The 19272-nt window shown below is 46.0% G+C and overlaps 1 protein-coding gene across 4 annotated transcripts in view; it reads right to left on the reverse strand.

The window, feature by feature from the left end:
- The window catches only part of TBC1D8 (TBC1 domain family member 8), a 142854-nt gene that overhangs the window by 92736 nt on the left and 30846 nt on the right, over positions 1–19272 (reverse strand). The window lies entirely within an intron of this gene.

Below are 19272 nucleotides of genomic sequence, written 5' to 3' on the forward strand. Positions count from 1 at the left end.
GAGATTTTGTTCACTTTTAAAATTTATTTATTTTTAGTTGGAGAATAATTGCTTTACAATGTTGTGTTGGTTTCTGCCACACAACAAGAATCAGCCGTGGAGCCTCCCTCCTCCAACCTAGCCCCCTTCCCACCCCTCTAGGTCGTCACAGACCCCAGGCTGAGATCCCTGTTTTACAGCGACCTTCCACTAACCATCTATTACATGTGGAGTGTGTGTTATATGTCAAGGCTACTCTCTCGGTGGTCCCGCCCTCTCTTTCCCTCACTCTACACCTATGTCTCTATTCCTGCCCTATCCGTTCTACACATAGTTTCCATCTGCTAGCCCCAAACTCCTAATCCCCCTCTCCTCCCACACCCCCAACCACAAGTCTGCTCTCTGTCTGTGAGTTTGTTTTGAAGATATGTTCATTTCTATCCCACTTTAGATTCTGCATATAAGTGCCACCATAAGCTATTTCTCTTTCTGACTTACTTCACCTAGTATGGTAATCTCTAGGTCATCCATGATGCTGCAAATGACATTATTTCATTTTTTTGGTGACTGAGGAATATTCCACTGTATATATGGACCACGTCTCCTTTAACCATTCAACTACTGAGGGACACTTAGGTTGCTTTCATGTCTTGGCTATTGTAAACAGTCCAGATTAACCATATACAGTAGAATCTTGTTGTTTATCCATCCTATGTATAATCGCTGGCTTCTGCTAGCCTCAAACTCCCAGTCCAGCCCTCCTGAGCCCACCCTCCCCCTCCACGTCTGTGAGTGTGTCTCTGTTTCATAGACATGCTCATTCATGTCGTAGTTTAGCGTCTATATTTAAGTGCTATAATATTTGTCTTTCTCGGATTTACTTAGTATGATAATCTCTAGGTCCATCCAAGTTACTGAAAATGGCATCATTGCATTCTTTTTTATGACTGAGTACTATTCCATTGTCTATCTGTACCACACAGAAGAAGTCTTTCTGTTTGGAAAGACTCAAGACTCAGGAGCTTTTGCAATGGGCAGCAAGTTTTACGCCAACACAGCCAACCTGGCCCCCTCACCTGGAAGAAGGTGGGAAGAGCAGCAGTTAAAAAGTGATGAGCGGACTTCTGGGTTCAGCTCTAACACTAGAATACTCTAAGCTTCTCCTTTAGGAAACTACAGAAAGAAGAGCAACATAACCCTAAAGAAAGCAGAAGAAAATAATAAAAACTTGAGCCAAAAAACCCAACATAATTCAAAATAGAAAAACAATAGCAAAAAAAAAAAAAGAATCAATAAAACCAAAATCTGATTCTTTGAAAAGATCAATAAAAGTGACAAGCCTCTAGCTAGGCTAAGGAAGGAAAAAGGAGGTAAGATACAAATTACCAATATCAGAAATGTTCCTTAAGATATTAAAAGAATAATAAAGGAATGTATGAACAATTATATACTCACAAATTTGATAATTTACAGGAGATGTACCAATTTCTTGAAAGACACAAATTACCAAAAAAAATTCACACGGAGAGCTAAATCATTTGAATAGATCTATATCTATTAAAGAAACTGATGAATCAATAGGAAGAAACAAAACTGCCTTTGTCCACAGATGACATGCTTGTTTTTACAGGAAAATCCCAAAGAATCATTAACCAAAAAAAAAAAAAAAAAAAACTTAAGGAACTAATAAGCAAACATAGAAAGGCTGTCAGACAGAAGGGTAAATGACAAGTGCTTTCCCAAATACCAGCAATGAACAATTGGAATTTGACAAGAATGTAAATACCATTGACAATAGCAAAAGATGTTTTTATCAGGCAGAAATCTAAATATGCACAGGATCTATACGCAAAAAAAATACAAAACTCTGATGAAAGGACTCAAAGAAGATCTAAACAAATGGAAACATAATCCATGTTCTTGGGCTGAAAGATTCTGTACTGTTAAGATGTCAAGTCATCCCAACCTGATCTACAGATTCAAGGCAACACAACCATAATCTTGGCAAGCCATTTTGTAGATACTAATAAATTGATTAGAAAGTCTACTTGAAAAGACAAAGGCCTAGAGGAGTCAATAATAATACTACTGAAGAAGAACAAAGTTGGAGGACTCAAGCTATACAATTTCAAGACTTAACTACTGTAACAAGCTATAGTAATTAAGACAGTGTGGTATGTGCAATAAAATACACAGGTCAATGGAACAGAATCAGACCTCACAAATATATCCTACAAGTACAATTAACTGATCTTTGACAAAGGAGCAAAAGTAATTCAATGAAGGATAGTCCTTTCACCAGATGGTTCTGAAACAACTGGACATCCATATGAAAGAATACAAACCTAAGACACAGATCCTATACCTTTCAAAAATTAACTCAAAATGTATCACACGCCAATTGCTGACACGGATGCCAGCAACAGGAACTTATGCATTGCTGATGGGAATGCTTAGGGTAGTCACTTTGGAAGACAGTCTGGTTGTTCTTGATGAGTTACATGTAGTCTTATACCAGAGCAATCACACTCTTAAGTATTCATCCAACTGTTTTGAAAATTCACACCCACACAAAAACCTGCACACAAATACTTACAGAAGTTGTATTCATAATTATCCCAAATTGGAAACAACCAAGACGTCCTTCAACAGGTGAATAGATAATCAAACTGTGGTACATAATTCAACAGAGTATTTTTCAGTGATGAAAAGAAGCAAATTACCAAGCCATGAAAAGAGAGACCTTAAATCCATATTGCTAAGTGAAAGAAGTCCTCCTGAAAAGGCTACATTCTGCACAATTCTAATTATTCTGGGGGAAAAAAAAAAAAGGGAAATACAGCAAGGGTAGAAAAATCTGTGATTACCAAGAAGGGGCTGAATTAGTCAAATGTGGGAGAATTTTAGGGTGGTGAAACTATTCTGTATGATACTCTAATTGTATACACATGACATGGTGCCTTTGTCAAAATCCACTGATGTTTCCAGCATAAAGAGTGAACTTTCGTGTTTGCAAATTTTGGAAAAAAAAATCATTTAGGAGGTCCAGGGGTTCCCAAGTGAATGCAGAATATGACCAAAAAAAAAAAAAAAATCAAATTGTATTACAAATGTATGAAAAGAGAGTGATGGATATATAGGAAAAGGGTTGGACTTAAGCAACTGTGGAAATGAACAGAGTCTTTAGGAAGAAAGGCCAAAGAAACATGCTTAGTACTATACTCCACAGAGTCCACTGCTAACAATTCTGATACATTTCTGGAATACTAGAAACCAACAATTAAGAAAGAGGATGATGGAAGGTGACAGCCAAGTTTCTAACTGAGAGAGTCATTTCCTAGGCAGGTCAATAAGAAGTCCAGGGGTCCCCAAGGAGAGAGGGGTCTGGAATTCTCAAGGAGGAAGAAAGGACAAGCTTTTTTTCCTCTACATTCCTTAGGATTATATAACAATAATGTATCCTGCCTGAGGACAGTCTCTGGATTAAACCTCCTGGCTAATCCTGTTATCTTAAAATGTAAATTATGGGAGTAGGTCTGGTCTTTACAAGGATTGTATAACAATAATGTATCCTACCTGAGGACAGTCTCTGGATTAAACCTTCTGGCTAATTCTGTTATCTTAAAATGTAAATTATGGGAGTAGGTCTGGTGAGGTCTTTACAACCTCCAGACATTCTTTGGATTCACTGGAGAGTATATAACTCCATTGCTGACACTAGCAAGTGGGTAGTCTTTCTATCCCCTTCTGATGTCTATGTCCGAAGCTTTCTCTATCTCCGTTATACTTTAATAAAACTTTATTACACAAAAGCTCTGAGCGATCAAGCCTCGTCTCTGGCCCCGGATTGAATTCTTCTCCTCCGGAAGCCAAGAATCCCGGTGTCTTTTCGTGGATTCAGCAACAAACTTTGACTAACTGGAGTGAGAGTTTACAGGTAAGCAAGGCAAAGAGCCAAGAACTACGGTAATTAGGACTTCCTTGACGGACCAGTGGTTAAGAATCCACCTGCCAATGCAGGGGACAGGGTTTGATCCTTGGTCTGGGGAGATCCCATCTGCTGCAACAACTAGGCCCCTGTGCCACAGCTACTGAAGCCCGTGCGCCTGGAGGCTGGGCCCCAGAACAAGAGAGGCCACCACGGGGAGAGGCCCGCACACGCCACCCGAGAGCGGAACCCTGCTCTCTGCACCTAGAGAAAGCCCGCGCGTAGCGATGGAGATCACTGCCGCCAAATTAAAGATACAGCACTTAGAGGCAAAGACACAGGTATGGATGACGTGTAGTCGACCACAGATACAGATGGCTACATACAGAAACACTTACTGATGTGTGTGTATACAAAGGTTTATGTGTGTATATACATAGATTTCCTTGTTCTGTTAGCAGAGAGGACCCAGAAGCCAGAAGCACACACCCAGCACCCAGGTCTTGGTTTCTACCAACCTCCAATAAAAGGAACTGGGACTCTTCGGGAAAATGGCTGATTCTAGATCTGGAGCAGGAAAGATATAAGATGATCCTAGAGTACCTTGTAGTGGCTGAAAAGTTAAAAAGTGCTCCAAAAAAAAAAAAAAAGAGAGAGAAAAAGAAAAAGTCCCACAGTACGGGAAGTGGAGGCAGTAACTTTTCAGTGGAGAAACTTGGCAAGCAATACCTTGGCCAGGTGATAAAGGCCAATATCAGTCATAATCCTCTGACAGGATGCAATAAGAATAGCACTTTACCCCATTTCTCCTCCCAAACACCCTTAACTTAACCCCATTCTAGTCATGAGAAAAACTTCAGACAAATTCCAATTAAGGAACATTCCACAAAATGTCTGACCAGTACACTCCTCAAAACTGTCAAGGTCAAAACAAGGGGAAGTCTGAGAACCTGTTACAACCCAAATGACAACTAAATGCATCTGCAGGCAGAAAGAAAACTAAAGAAAAGATGGACTTTGGTAACAATCATCATGTTAGTTTTCTACTGCTTCTGCATCAAGTTACCACATAATACCTTAAAACAAAAAAACGTATTGGAGAAAATAATAGCAAATGAAGAAACAAAGGATTAATCTCAAAAATATACAAGCAACTCCTGAAGCTCAATTCCAGAAAAATAAATGACCCAATCAAAAAATGGGCCAAAGAACTAAACAGACATTTCTCCAAAGAAGACATACAGATGGCTAACAAACACATGAAAAGATGCTCAACATCACTCATTATCAGAGAAATGCAAATCAAAACCACAATGAGGTACCATTACACACCAGTCAGGATGGCTGCTATCCAAAAGTCTACAAGCAATAAATGCTGGAGAGGGTGTGGAGAAAAGGGAACCCTCTTACACTGTTGGTGGGAATGCAAACTAGTACAGCCGCTATGGAGAACAGTGTGGAGATTTCTTAAAAACTGGAAATAGAACTGCCATATGACCCAGCAATACCACTTCTGGGCATACACACTGAGGAAACCAGATCTGAAAGAGACACATGCACCCCAATGTTCATCGCAGCACTGTTTATAATAGCCAGGACATGGAAGCAACCTAGATGCCCATCAGCAGAGAATGGATAAGGAAGCTGTGGTACATACACACCATGGAATATTACTCAGCCATTAAAAAGAATTCATTTGAATCAGTTCTAATGAGATGGATGAAACTGGAGCCCCTTATACAGAGTGAAGTAAGCCAGAAAGATAAAGAACATTATAGCATACTAACACATATATATGGAATTTAGAAAGATGGTAACGATAACCCTATATGCAAAACAGAAAAAGAGACACAGAAATACAGAACAGACTCTTGAACTCTGTGGGAGAATGTGAGGGTGGGATATTTCAAAAGAACAGCATGTATACTATCTATGGTGAAACAGGTCACCAGCCCAGGTGGGATGCATGAGACAAGTGCTCGGGCCTGGTGCACTGGGAGGACCCGGGGGAATCGGGTGGAGAGGGAGGTGGGAGCGGGGATCGGGATGGGGAATACGTGTAAATCTATGGCTGATTCATATCAATGTATGACAAAACCCACTGAAATGTTGTGAAGTAATTAGCCTCCAACTAATAAAAAAAACAACAACAAAAAAAAACGTATTGGAGCTTCCCTGATATTCCGGTGGCTAAGACTTCACCTTCCCGTGCAGGGGGTGCAGGTTTGATTCCTGGTCGGGAGCTACCATCCCACATGTCTCACAGCCAAAAAACCAAAACCGAAAACAGAAGCGATACTGTAGCAAATTCAGTAAAGACTTTAAAAATGATCCACACCCCAAAAAAAAGCTTCCTCTCTTACAGTTCTGTACATCAGAGGTCTAAAGCTGATCTGAGCAGAAGTCAAGGTGTCAACAGATATCGTCTTTCTAGCGGCTCTAGGTGAGAATTCATCTGCCTGCCTTGTCCAGCTTTAAAAGGCCTCTCACGTTACTTGGCTCACGGCCCCTCCTCTATATTCAAAGCCAGAAACACCAGGACAAGTTCCCCACACTGCCATCTCTCTAGGTCTCTTTTCAGAGTCCCGCTTCTGGCTTTAAGAACCCTTGTGATAACACTGCACCGACCTGGACAATCTCTCGAGTTTCAGGTCCACTGATGAGCAACCTAAATCCTACCCGTGCTCTCAATCCCTCTTTTGCCATGTGACCTAAGGCCAGGTTCCAGTCATTATTCTGCTGATCACAGTAACTGATCAGTACCAGCTGGTTAACTGCATATAAACACAGCAAACTAACATGTCAATAATAGCAGACACTGCATGGGGGGTGTATGAGAACTCGATGTACTATCTTCTCAATTTTTCTCTAAACCTAAAACTAGTCTAAAAATAAAGTTTATTAAAAAGAAAAGGACATAGCGAGGTGGGAGGTGAGAGGGAGGTCCAAAAGGGAGGGGACATACGTATACCTAGAAAAGGAAATGGCCACCTACTCCAGTATTCTTGCCTGGAGAATTCCCATGGAGAGGAGCAAGTTCCCCCCAACAAAAGCAGGGCAGCGCTTGGGGGTTTTCTGGGGTCCCTGCTTCCCAGGCAGTTCCATGTGGCTCGTCTGGAGTTCCAGGGAAACCCTCCTGGTGTCCCGTGAGCTCAACACTCCTATTTTTAACCAATCAGAATAACAACTCAGGCTGAGATAGCTGCCGAGTGACAAGTTTTATAATTAGGGCCCAAAGAGGGACGGAGGAAAAATTTGCTGCTATTCTTTCCTCCTGGCTGGATTCTACGCACGTGGATGGAACCAAGTTTAAGATGAAATCATAGCCTCTGTCCTGGGAAAAAGAAAGGGTGCTTGGAGAAGGCTTCCCATGGCCTCCTGGCTCTATAACCTCTATGCTGGGCCCAGAGACTTACCGCTGGCAGCAGTGACAAAGTTCTGTGCTCTTAGCAGTAAGAGCACCAGCGTGTAATAAACCCATTTTGAAAAACAGCGACACCCATCCACCACGAAAAGTATTTTAATGAAAGTCAGAAAATCAGAAAGCCTAAAGTCCTTTTTTCTCCTCCTGCATTAAAGAAAGCAGATCCTCCTGGTGGCTTAGAAACGGTGTGCTGAGGGACTTACCTAGTGGTCCGGTGATTAAGAATCCACCTTCCAAGGCAGAGGACTCAGGTTCAATCCCTGGTCAGAGAACTAAGATCCCATAAGCCCCAGGGCAACTGAGCCTGCCCACCACAACTGCTGAGCCCCTGAGCCACAACTAGAGAAACTGCTCGCTGCAACCAAAGATCCCGCACAAGACAACAATGATCTGATGCAGTCAGATAAATTAATCAATTATTTTAAAAAAGGGGGGGGAGGGGAGGGCTTCCCTGGTAGTCCAGTGGCTAAGACTGAGAGCTCCCAATGCAGGGGGCCAGGGTTCAATCCCTGGTGGGGGAACTAGATCCCACATGTCACAACTAAGAGCTTGCATGCCACAACTACGGCCCTAAACAACCCCATGACAAACACTTCTACCTCTCCAGTAAAGGGCCTCCGACCACAGCACACAAGCTTCAAGGTCACAGCGCACTCACGGGGCACCAGCTCAGCACCCTAACCCCCCATCAGGAAACCAATCTGGGCTACATCTCTGTCTTCATGTCAGGGCTGTGTGGTTTGGCTGTTGTCCCTGTTTCGGAGTGGGGAAAGCAAACGAAGAACCAGAATAAAGGGGAAAACTCTGAGTTTTGAAAAGTGACAAATAACCATAAAGGATTACATGAAGTTCTTCTGGGCTGTGCTGTGCTTAATCACTCAGTCATGTCCGACTCTTTGCCACCCCATGGATGGTAGCCCACCAGGGTTCTCTGTCCATGGGGATTCTCCAGGCAAAAACACTACAGTGGGTTGCCATGCCCTCCTGCAGGGAACCTTCCCAACTCAGGGATCAAACCCAGGTCTCTTGCATTGCAAGTGCATTCTTTTACCGTCTGAGCCACCAAGGAAGCCCAAGAATACTGGAGTGGGTAGCCTCTCCCTTCTCCAGGGGATCTTCCCAACCCAGGAATGGAACTGGGGTCTCCAAATTGCAGGCGGATTCTTTACCAGCTGAGCTACCAGGGAAGTCTGAAGTTCTCTCTCCTGATTGTCAAAGAGGGAAGATGAAGGTTGGGGTATTTGCATTCTCAACATGAGGATGTTGAGAATTCCTCTCTTTGAAGTAAAATCCATAACCCAAATTACACAATTTCATTTTTTTTTTTACAAAGCCTTTTATAGAAGTCGATACTCTTTCCGTGTGGTTCCCTTAGGAGTCCACACATTTCCACTAAACCCAGGAGCTGCCGGTGCTATTTTCAGAGAATGCAGCAGCTCGATGGGCAAGGCCACAGGGTAACCGTGACGGTCCAGAGAGGAGGGCTTCAAGGCCATCACAAGGGAGGGATTCCAGAGTCAGCTGTCGAAAACAGGGCAGGCAGCCACCAGGCCCTCACCTGCACATCGTGTCCCCGATACGTGGGAGCAAGGCAGGCCACACAAGGACCCTCGGCATCTCAGGAAGCCAAGAAACGACAGAGCGTACAGACAGTGGCTCTGTTCAGCTGCGGGGAGTCACAATGCCAGACTGGCTGCCCTGCTCATGTTCATGCTGGGATCAAAGGGAGAATTTTATTTTATTTTATTTTTTTGGTCTTCACTCCAAAACTGTGAAAATTCTTTATTGGGTACAGGCTTTCAGCTTTCCAAGATGCAAAGAACTCTGGCATTGGGTAGTAGTGATGACTGTCTAACGTAAATACACTTAATACCTACTGAACTGGACACTTAAAAACAGTTAAGATGGCCAATTTTATGTTACATGTTTTTTTACCACAATTGTCTTAAACTGTGAAAATGTTAATGGTCGGGAGTTTCTGTAGCTGGCTTCCTAAAGTAAGTTTAGAAACTTTTCCTAACCCCATCCCCCAACTGACAAATCCTAAACACATCTGAACGTAAATGTCCACCCTGCTGAACCCTGACATGTTCTTCTAGCCACTCCATAAATAATCTTTGGATGGGAACCAAGCCGTCTGCTTTGGCTCAAACTTAATGTACGGATCCTGCCATCATGAACCTCCAAGCAGGGTGACGTAATGCTCAAAATACGTGACAGCAAGAATCCTGCTCTGCAACGCCACCGCGGCGGCCAGTCCCAGCCCAGGGACCGCCCCGCTTACAGGCATGCGTTGCTGTGGGTACGGTGAAACGCTCTTCTGAAAACTTCCCAGCATTTCCATCTACCTGGCCCTCCGTTTACCTGGTCTTTCGGTGTGGCAGCTATGCACAGCGATTAGAATTAAGTTCCTTGAGAAAAGGGATGATTCCAGGGTATGAAATAAAAGGGCAAAAGACACCAGGAAAGAAGGAAAATCAAGACTCAGCAAAGGTGGGACTTCCCTGGTGGCCCAATGGCTAATACTCCATGCTTCCAATGCAGGGGGCCCGAATTCGATCCCAGGTCGGGAAACTAGACCCCACATGCTACAATGAAAGAGCCTGCAAGCCGCAGCTAAGACCCTGCACAGCCAAATGGATAAATTAATAATAATAATAGTGAAAGCCTCAACAAAGAGTTTGGCTTTAAGACCTGATACAGTTGTCAAGTGAAACACCAGCCGCGAGGGCATCTGGGGAGCACAGGAAAGGACTGTTGCTCCCCCTCCACGGCCAAGACCAACACAGTCCGGGGGCACCCGGACCTCTTCCCTGGACACTGACTCGGAACTGAAAGTCTGTGAAATGGGACCTGACTCCTCCAGGACTGCCCACTCACCCGCCTGATGGGTCCATCCGTGTGCTAATCTGCTCTCCCCCTGCGGCTTGACTCTTTCTAGAAACCTGTCACCCTCTTTTTAACATACAGAAAGCTGTACATAATTAACATATGCAACAATGTTTCAAAGATAAGTATACACCCATGAAACCATCACCACAATAATCTATGCCACAAACATGTCCAACACAGTTCCCTCTCCGCCTTTTACTGGGTCAGCCAAAAGGTTCCATTGCGGTTTTTTCCATAAGATGTTATGGGAAAACCCAAAGGAAACTTTTGGCCAACCCAATGTTAATATGTATATACATATAATGGGGTAAGAACATTTAACATAAGATCTAACCTCTTGACAAATGTTTAAGTATACAGATTGTTAACTATAGGCATTTGATGCTGTATGGTAGGCCTCTAGGACCTATTCACCTGGTATAACTGAAACTTCGTGCCCTCTGACTAATTTCTGTTCATTTTCCCCTCCCCCAGGACCTGGCAACCAGCATCCCACTCTCCCCTCCTCTAAGTCTGACGATTTTAGATTCATCACATACGTGGTGTGTGGCTCGAGTCCTTCTATGACCGGCTCTTATCACGCAGTATAATGTCCTCAAGGTTTACTCATGTTGTTGCAAATGGCAGAATTCTCTTTTTTAATGCACTGTCACCCATTTCAATCCTGAACCTTCCCTCCTAATATTTCCTAATGCATGAAGATTCCCTAACCCATGAAGACTGGATCATCCCTAGTCCATTGAAGCCTAGAAAAACAAGTCACAAAATTACATCATACGACTGTGTTGCAATCAAATGTAACAGCAGCAGCCCTATTCCCTTGCTAGTTTCTGCTACTTCAAAACAACCAAATCCTCTGGCAAAACATTTCTGATCTCTCTAATCTGTGGAGAAACTATCTGCATTGGGTCAAGTATTTTAATAGCCTGATACATGTGGTGCCTGTAGACTGTAACAGGAGACTTTCCATTTGAGACAGAATAATTTATCACCTTTGATGACCCATGTTTAATAAGCCCAACAGGACCCCCAAAGTCACATGAAGGGAACCAGTTACAAAGAACAGCTTTTCCCAAAATCTTTCCCCCCAAAATAAGACCCAGTCTCAGTTTGTCCTCCAAAAGCTATCCCATGTTTTTTGGTTTTGATCTTCTTGATTACAAAATGAACACTTTTTTTGTTGTAGAAATTTGGGGAAATTCACAAAAGCACAAAGAAAAAAATTAAACATCTCTCACATCTTGCCACATGACAATAACCCCTGGTCTATATGCGTCTGGCGTTTTTTCTTAACTAATCACAAATTTAGACTATTAAGCTCCCACACTGGGGATAGTGAGGCTTGGAAGTTAAACAAGACGGAACATGAAACAAAGAATTCTCCTTTTGTGTTCAGAGACAGTTGCAGAAAGGCTGGTAAACTTGCTCAGCAAGGCTCCTAGGTGGTGCACAAACCAGTTCACCAGCCGAATCCAATCACAAGTGCAGCCCGCTGCCCGCCAGCTCCCTGGAGCTGCTGCAGCCACGAGCCGACCTGCAAACCACACTTTTGCTTAATGGCCTTGTACATCACTGAAGGCAGGAAGTGGAGCTTGGGGGCAGTCAAGGAGCACAGAGAAATAAATAATAAGACAAAGCAATAGTGCCTCCTTGGCAAAATGGAAATCAATAGAAGAGTCAAACAAGTCAGCCGAGCAAGACAGTTCCATCGGCTCAAGTTCAAAGTGAAAGACAGTACCCAGTGGATTCCAGCTCCTCACATGGAAAATCAGCCCCCAACCCCCACCCCTGGGGAGCCTGTAAAACTCCTTTAAAAGGGATGAGCCCGCCTGTTTCATCAGGCTTCTCAATACAGCAGCTCCTGTGCAATTTTTAAAACACACTTTCACTGAACACCTACTACATGCCAGTATTGTCTATGCTTACAAACTGCAGCCAGTAAGGTCACGGTGGGTTCCATTCAGCTTGGAAGTGAAGGCTGCAGATGTATGGACCCAAAGACATCAAGCTTTGCATGTGGGTATTCGGCACAAATGTTTTACATAAACCCTTACAACCTTCACAAAAAAGCCCTTCCTTACTTCTCACTTTCATTTAGACACTTTCTGTCCTGGATCATAACACTTTCTTTTCAGGCATCAAATTATACCTAATTTGCTACAACTAAGTATTGAATGTTTACAACCCACAGAATCCCTCTTGCTATTCTTTACGGGGCCTCTTTACGGGGAGACAAAGGGGCGGGACAGAGAGCTTGCATCAGCTCCCAACACCTGGTGCACCTGGCTCTTGGCCTCCCCTTAATCAACATCTGCCTGATGAATCCTCAGGACAAGAGGAAATCCAAGGCATGGTTCCTTAAGCTTGTTTAGGGGACACTGTCCCCCATATGCCACGAGGAGCGGGAGTTTTGTTCACTGTGGACTCTGATCTCCCAATGCGATTACTCAAAGCCGGCCATCTGTCAGCCCCTTTCAGAGCCTCATTAGGCTATCAACAGTTGCTGGATTCTCTTACAGAGCTCTGCTAATCTTATCCGGGGCTAAGGCAGAAGGTAAGTGTTTCAGTAACTAAATTTATCCCAGGGACTAAGCCGGTTTTCTTGTTTTCTGTTTTGTGTTGTGGTTGGAGGAAAACCGCTTGCAAGCCTTCCACTCTACAGAGTCACACAGACCCAGACTGCTGCCGCTGCTCAGCCACTAACTCATGTCCAACTCTCAGCAAGCCCGTGACTGCAGCCCACCCGGGGACTGTCCATGGCATTCTCTAGGCAAGAATACTGGGGTGGGTGGCCATTTTCTTCTCCAGGGGATCTTCCCAACCCGGGGATCGAACCTGCATCTCCTGTATCTCCTGCACTGCAGGTGGATTCTTCACTGCTGAGATTCAGATTAATGAACCATTAGTTCAAGAAAGCAGAAAACAGGCGGAGAGAGCAGGGCACACTGGAGGGTGAGGAGAACACACTCCCTCCCCAAGGAAATAAGAAAGTGGATTTATTCCATGGCCCATAATCAGCCTTCCCCTTGCTCAATTGCTCAGTTGTATCCGACTCTTTCTGACCCCACGGACTGCAGCATGCCAGGCTTCCCTGTCCCTCACTATCTCCTGGAGTTTGCTCAAACTCATGTCCGTTAAGTCAGTGATGCCATCCAACCATCTCATTCTCTGTTACCCGCTTCCCCTCCTGCCTTCAGTCTTTCCCAGCATCAGGGTCTTTTCCAATGAGTAGGCTCTTTGCAGGTGACCAAAGTACTGAAGCTTCAGTATCAGTCCTTCCAGTGAATATTCAGGGTCGACTTCCTTTAGGATGGACTGGTTGGATCTCCTTGCTGGCCAAGGGACTCTCAAGTCTTCTCCAACACCACAGTTCGAAAGCATCAATTCTTAGGTGCTCAGCCTTCTTTATGGTCCAACTCTCACATCTGCACATGACTACTGGAAAAACCATAGCTAAACTATGACAAACCTAGACAAGTATATTAAAAAAAAAATCACTTTGCCAACAAAGTTCCGTATAGTCCAAGCTATGGTTTTTCCAGTCTTCCCCAAGAGAGACATTACTGCAGAACTGGTCTGTAGCCAATGTCTTTGGGTCCTCAGAAAGTCATGGGTCAGTCAGCCACATGCGGATCATGAGAGGGTCCACAGCAGAAAACGGGAAGAAAGGAGGAGACGGGAAGATAGTGGCCTGCCCCTGCCTTTAAGGCCATCACACATCCTAGGAACACAGGTCTCCTCATCCATCTTTAGAAAATCTTTCTCTCTGGACTCACACTGCACATCTGCCCACATCCACCGGCAGAGAACCTGTGGGAAACGCAAACATGGATCCAGGAATCAGAAAAATCCAATTAAAATTTAACTAGATGAAATGGGGGAGCCTTAGCAGCAGCAGCAATCGACTTCCTCAGGCTCACGGACGCCTCTTTATTTCAGGGAGTTTTCCGCTGGGAATTCTGATCTTGAAATCTTCCTGTTGAAAGCCTGCCACTCGCCAAAGTCGCTGCAGCCTACAAGACGCTGGGTCCCTGCAACAAGCCAGTACAGGGCACTTGCTGGCAAAACGCAGTGATATTCACTCTGCAGACACATGCCTGGTGGTCACTGTGAAACCAGGCCACCTCACAACCTAACCCTTCCATCATGGGCCCTCTGGTGCTGTAGAAACCGCTCCCCAATAGGAACCGGGTTAAATCCTTATCATATAAGGCTGATGACACAGGAGGATCCCAAGGGACAAGCAACTTTCAGCAGGGTGTTGGTTAGCCAAGCTCTAAAAAGCTCCCTTTGTACCATTTAAGAGAATGTTGAGCTGTTCATGAGAATGGGAATGGAAATAAAAATAAACATAAGAAAAATCCCCATGCAACCCCACCACCACATCAACAAATCAAGCTAACTTCTTGTTTCTGAGTTTCCTTCTGGTAAATGGGTGGTATCTTCTTTCATCCAGAAAGGGAAGGAGGGCAGGAAAGTGGTAGCTTAGTACTTAGAGCTGGGTACTGTGCCCAGTTATTGTTTAGTTGTTATGTTATGTCTGATTCTTTGCAGCCCTGTGGACTGTAGCCTGCCAGGCTCCTCTGTCTGTGGGATTTTCCAGGCAAGAATACTAGATAGGGTTGTCATTTCTTTCTCTGGGATATCTTCCCAACCCAGGGATCGAACCTATATCTCCTTCACTGTCATGCAAATTCTTTACCACTGAGCCACCTGGGAAGCCCAATGTCTCCAATGCCCTGAGAAAGCCCAGAAGACCAATGAACTTCATTCCACAGGAAGCCCCAGAGAACCCTCAGTCAGTCCAAACCAGGGAGGTCATATGTTGTTCTGGATTTGCAAAGTCCTGTGTTCAAATCCCATCACTTCATGGCAAATAGATGGAGAAACAGTGGCAGAGTTTATTTATGGGGGCTCCAAAATCACTGCAGATGGTGACTGCAGCCATGAAATTAAAAGATGCCTACTCCTTGGAAGGAAAGTTATGACCAACCTAGACAGCATATTAAAAAGCAGAGACGGGGGGGTGGGGAAAAAAATAAAATAAAATAAAAAGCAGAGACATTACTTTGCCAACAAAGGTCCATCTAGTCAAGACTATGGTTTTTCCAGTAGTCATGTATGGATATGACAGTTGGACTATAAAGAAAGCTGAGCGCTGAAGAATTGATGCTTTTGAACTATGGTGTTGGAGAAGACTCTTGAGAGTCCCTTGGACTGCAAGGAGATCCAACCGGTCCATCCTAAAGAAGATCAGTCCTGAGTGTTCATTGGAAGGACTGATGTTGTACCTGAAACTCCAATACTTTGGCCACTGATGGAAAGAGCTGACTCATTGGAAAAGACCCTGATGCTGGGAAAGATTATGGGCAGGAGGAGAAGGGGATGACAGAGGATGAGATGGCTGGATGGCATCACTGACTCAATGGACATGAGTTTAGGTACACACTGGGAGTGAGTGATGGACAGGGAGGCCTGGTGTGCTGCAGTCCATGGGGTTGCAAAGAGTCAGACACAACTGAGCGACTGAAATGAACTGGGTTCAAATCCTGACTCTGTCCTCGAACAGCTGTGTGCCTTAGTTCCCTGTCCACTGAGGTCTGCATGGGCCTCATAAGGAGCACCTAGACAACCCACCTGTCACAGGCTGAACTGTGCATGCCCCCCAAAGATGCTAAGGTCCTACTCCCCAGTACCCTAGGGTGTGACCTGATTAAAATAGGGTCACTGCATGTGCAATTATTAGTTATGATGAGGTCATCCTGGTATAGAGTAGGGTCCCCAAGCTAGCCTGGCTGGTGTCCGTGAGAAGGTGGCCACATGAAGACAGACACACGAGGAGAACACCTCAGGAGGATGAAGGCAGAGACCGGAGCAATGCAGCTGCAAGGGAGCTGCAGAGGTTTCCAGCCGCCATGGGAAGCAAGGAAGAAGCAGGAAAGGATTCCCCCACGGGTGTCAGGAAGCTGGCCCGCTAACTTCTTCATCTTAGACTTCCAGATCCCAGAACTATTGTTCTTTTAAGCCACTTGGTTTGCGGGTCTTTGTTACAACAGCCCTAAGAAACATACACACTGCCAACTCGGGGGATCCCTGGCGGCCCCTGCCCAGCTGCAGGGAGAATGAGGCAGCCCCAAATGTGCCAAGATAGGGCCTCCACCACCCCCCTGACACACTGACCATCACATTCAACCATCTCTCTGCACCCAAGATGGATTTCACAGCCAACCTTTACTGACTAGCGGTTAACGTTTATTTCACCCACTACCCTGACTATTCAATAATCTAAGTCCAGCAAAAGGCAAACTCATGGGAGGGGACGCCCATGCACTTCAAAGTGCCTGGCAGTTGTTAGACGGCAAAATGTTCCTTTCCTGCCTTTAGAAGAGTGAACTCCAGGCTTCCCCAGTGGCTCAGTGGTAAAGAATCCGCCTGCCAATGCAGGAGACACAGGTTTGGTCCCTGATCCAGGAAGGTCCAGCAAGCCCTGGAGCAGCTAAGCCGGTGCATCAGCTACTGAGCCTGTGCTCTAGGCCCAGAAGCCCCAACAAGAGATGTTACCGCAATGGGGGACCCACACACCGCAAGAGGCGCCTCCGCTTCCAGCAAATAGAGAAAAGCCCTTGCAGCAATGCAGACCCAGCACAGACGTAAATAAATAAATAAAATCATATTTCAAAAAAAAAAGTGAGCTCCTTGGAATGTCTCTGGAAGGAGGAGGGGGTTGAGGACCAGGCTACTGATCAATGTCAACACCAGGATCATTTGCTGAAGTTCCTGAAACAGCCAGCATCACTGAACGCTTCTCACGGGTCACACACAGTGAGGACTGGGCCGACTTCAGTGGGGGGAGGAAGGCCAGGCCCTCCCTACCTCCCCAGGCGCAGCCAGGGACTTGCGCTCTCCTGGGCCAGGGTGGGGCCTGCCCTCAGCATTCCCGAGTCTCCCCAGGGGCCTCCCACGTGCAGGGAGTGGAGAACTACTGGCGCTGTGTATTTTCCAGCCTCTGGTCCAAACCCCGCCACTCGGCAGAACCCACGGGGCCCCTTAGGGCTTCACACGGTCCCAGGTGACAGGGGAGCTGGGAAGGGGCATGCAGAGCACTCGAGTGGCAGGTGACCGCCCATCGGTCACCTGGTCGTGCCCACTTCCCTGCCAGCCTCAGAAGGCACACGACCCCCTCCCTCCAAGCTCCCAAGCCCTCTCCTCCCGAACCTGGCTGCAGGAAGGACCCCCTTTTATCTCCTGTTGCCCCCGATCTTTGGCTTCAATGCAGAGTCATGAGGCTGGGAGCCTCCAGCAATGCCTCCTCCCTTGCCCCCAAGTCTGGGTGACTGGTCCAGGGGGCTGCCTGGGCCCCCACACTGTGACGTGCTCCCCTGAGAGCCTGCCATGCGGGGGAGACTGAGATCTGCCATTCAAGGACCTTCTCTTTCTCCCTGAGGCTCCTGACCCTGTTTGCCTGGAGCTGTTACCTCCCTCCTAGGGTTACTTTCATCTCCAAAGTTACCAAAAGGCAGGACACGCCTGCCGCCCCCTTTCTTCTCTCCCCATCCCACCCTGCCTCCACCCCAACGATTCTCCTATGGATGCCCTGAAAAGACACTGGCTGTGTCCTTGGACTCATCACTCATTCCGTTCAAGCCTTAGTTTTCTTATCTATAAATAAGGACAGGAGTCCCTCTCTCTAGTCACGGGAAGGACCAGATAAACGAGGTGACACACAGATGTCCCTCCTCCAGGCAACAGGCCGATAACTCACATGAGCTGCTGTGGAACCCGGGCCCCTGGCTGCCCTCAGCCTCCCCTGTGCCTTCATGCAGCGGTCTGTCTCCTGCCAGAGCCAACACCACGGTCAGGGGCCGGGCTGGGGAAAGCAGCAGGGCAGCCAGCAGCAGGGATGCGCCATCATCTGAGAGTTGGCTCCTCAGACCAGGACAGGGGTAACAGGAAAACCCACCTGCACAGCCCGAGGGTCGCCCTGGCCAGCTGCCCTGCGTGTCTCAGGAGGAGCCGGGTTTTCCCACTGGTGCTCCACCCTGCCGGAGCACTGGGCTCACCTGTGGACAGTCTCTGAGCCCCATCTGACTCTTAGTGACCCTATGGGCTGAGTCCACCAGGCTCCTCTGTCCATGGGATTTTCTAGGCAGTAATACTGGAGTGGGTTGCCATGCCCTCTGCCAGGGCATCTTCCTGACTGAGGGATTGAACCGGAGTCTCCTGCATTGGTAGGTGGATTCTTTACCACTAGTGCCACCTAGGAAGCCCAGGATCACCTGGGGAGCTTTCAAAACCCTAAGCCAGAGACGCAAGGAACCAGTGGCATGGCCTGGGGTGGGGGCCACTGGAAGCGCTCCAGGATTCCGAATCACTGCTTCTATCCTGTTCTTTGAATAATTAAGCAGCACCCCTCATTATATGATGGAGTCGCCCAATAAAGTCTCCCTAAGAGAACATGAAGTACAGGAGAGGATAAACTAACCCACCAGGGCCAAGACATGGAAACAATCTAAGCATTTATCAACAGATGATGGACAAAGAAAGATGGGGGGGGGGGGCGGATACAGACACAGACACACAGACATACAATGCAATATGATCCAAAGAAGGAAATCCTGTCACTTGCAACAAGGATGGACCTTGGGGGCATTATGCTGAGATAAGTCAGAGGAAGATAAATATTGTATGATCTCACTTACATCTGCAAAAGCCAAATTCATAAAAACAGAGAGTAGAACGCAGGTTATCAGGGGCTGGGGGTGTGGGGAATTGGGGAGATGCTGTTTAAGGGTACAGACTTGCCACTAGTAGATTAAAAAAGTCCTGGAGATCTAACACACAGCATAGCAATTATAGTCAACAGTCCTGTGTTATAGACTTCAAAGCTTCTAAAAGACTAGATCTTCATTGTTCTCACCACAAAAAATGATCACTCTGTGAAGTGACAGAGATGTGAGTCAAGACCAGGTGGTAATCACACTGCAACACATAAATGTGTCAAATCAACATAAGTTGTAATCCATAAACTTACAACATGTTCTATGTCGAT

This window comes from Cervus canadensis, chromosome 5, assembly GCF_019320065.1.
Source record: "Cervus canadensis isolate Bull #8, Minnesota chromosome 5, ASM1932006v1, whole genome shotgun sequence".
NCBI lineage: Eukaryota > Metazoa > Chordata > Mammalia > Artiodactyla > Cervidae > Cervus > Cervus canadensis.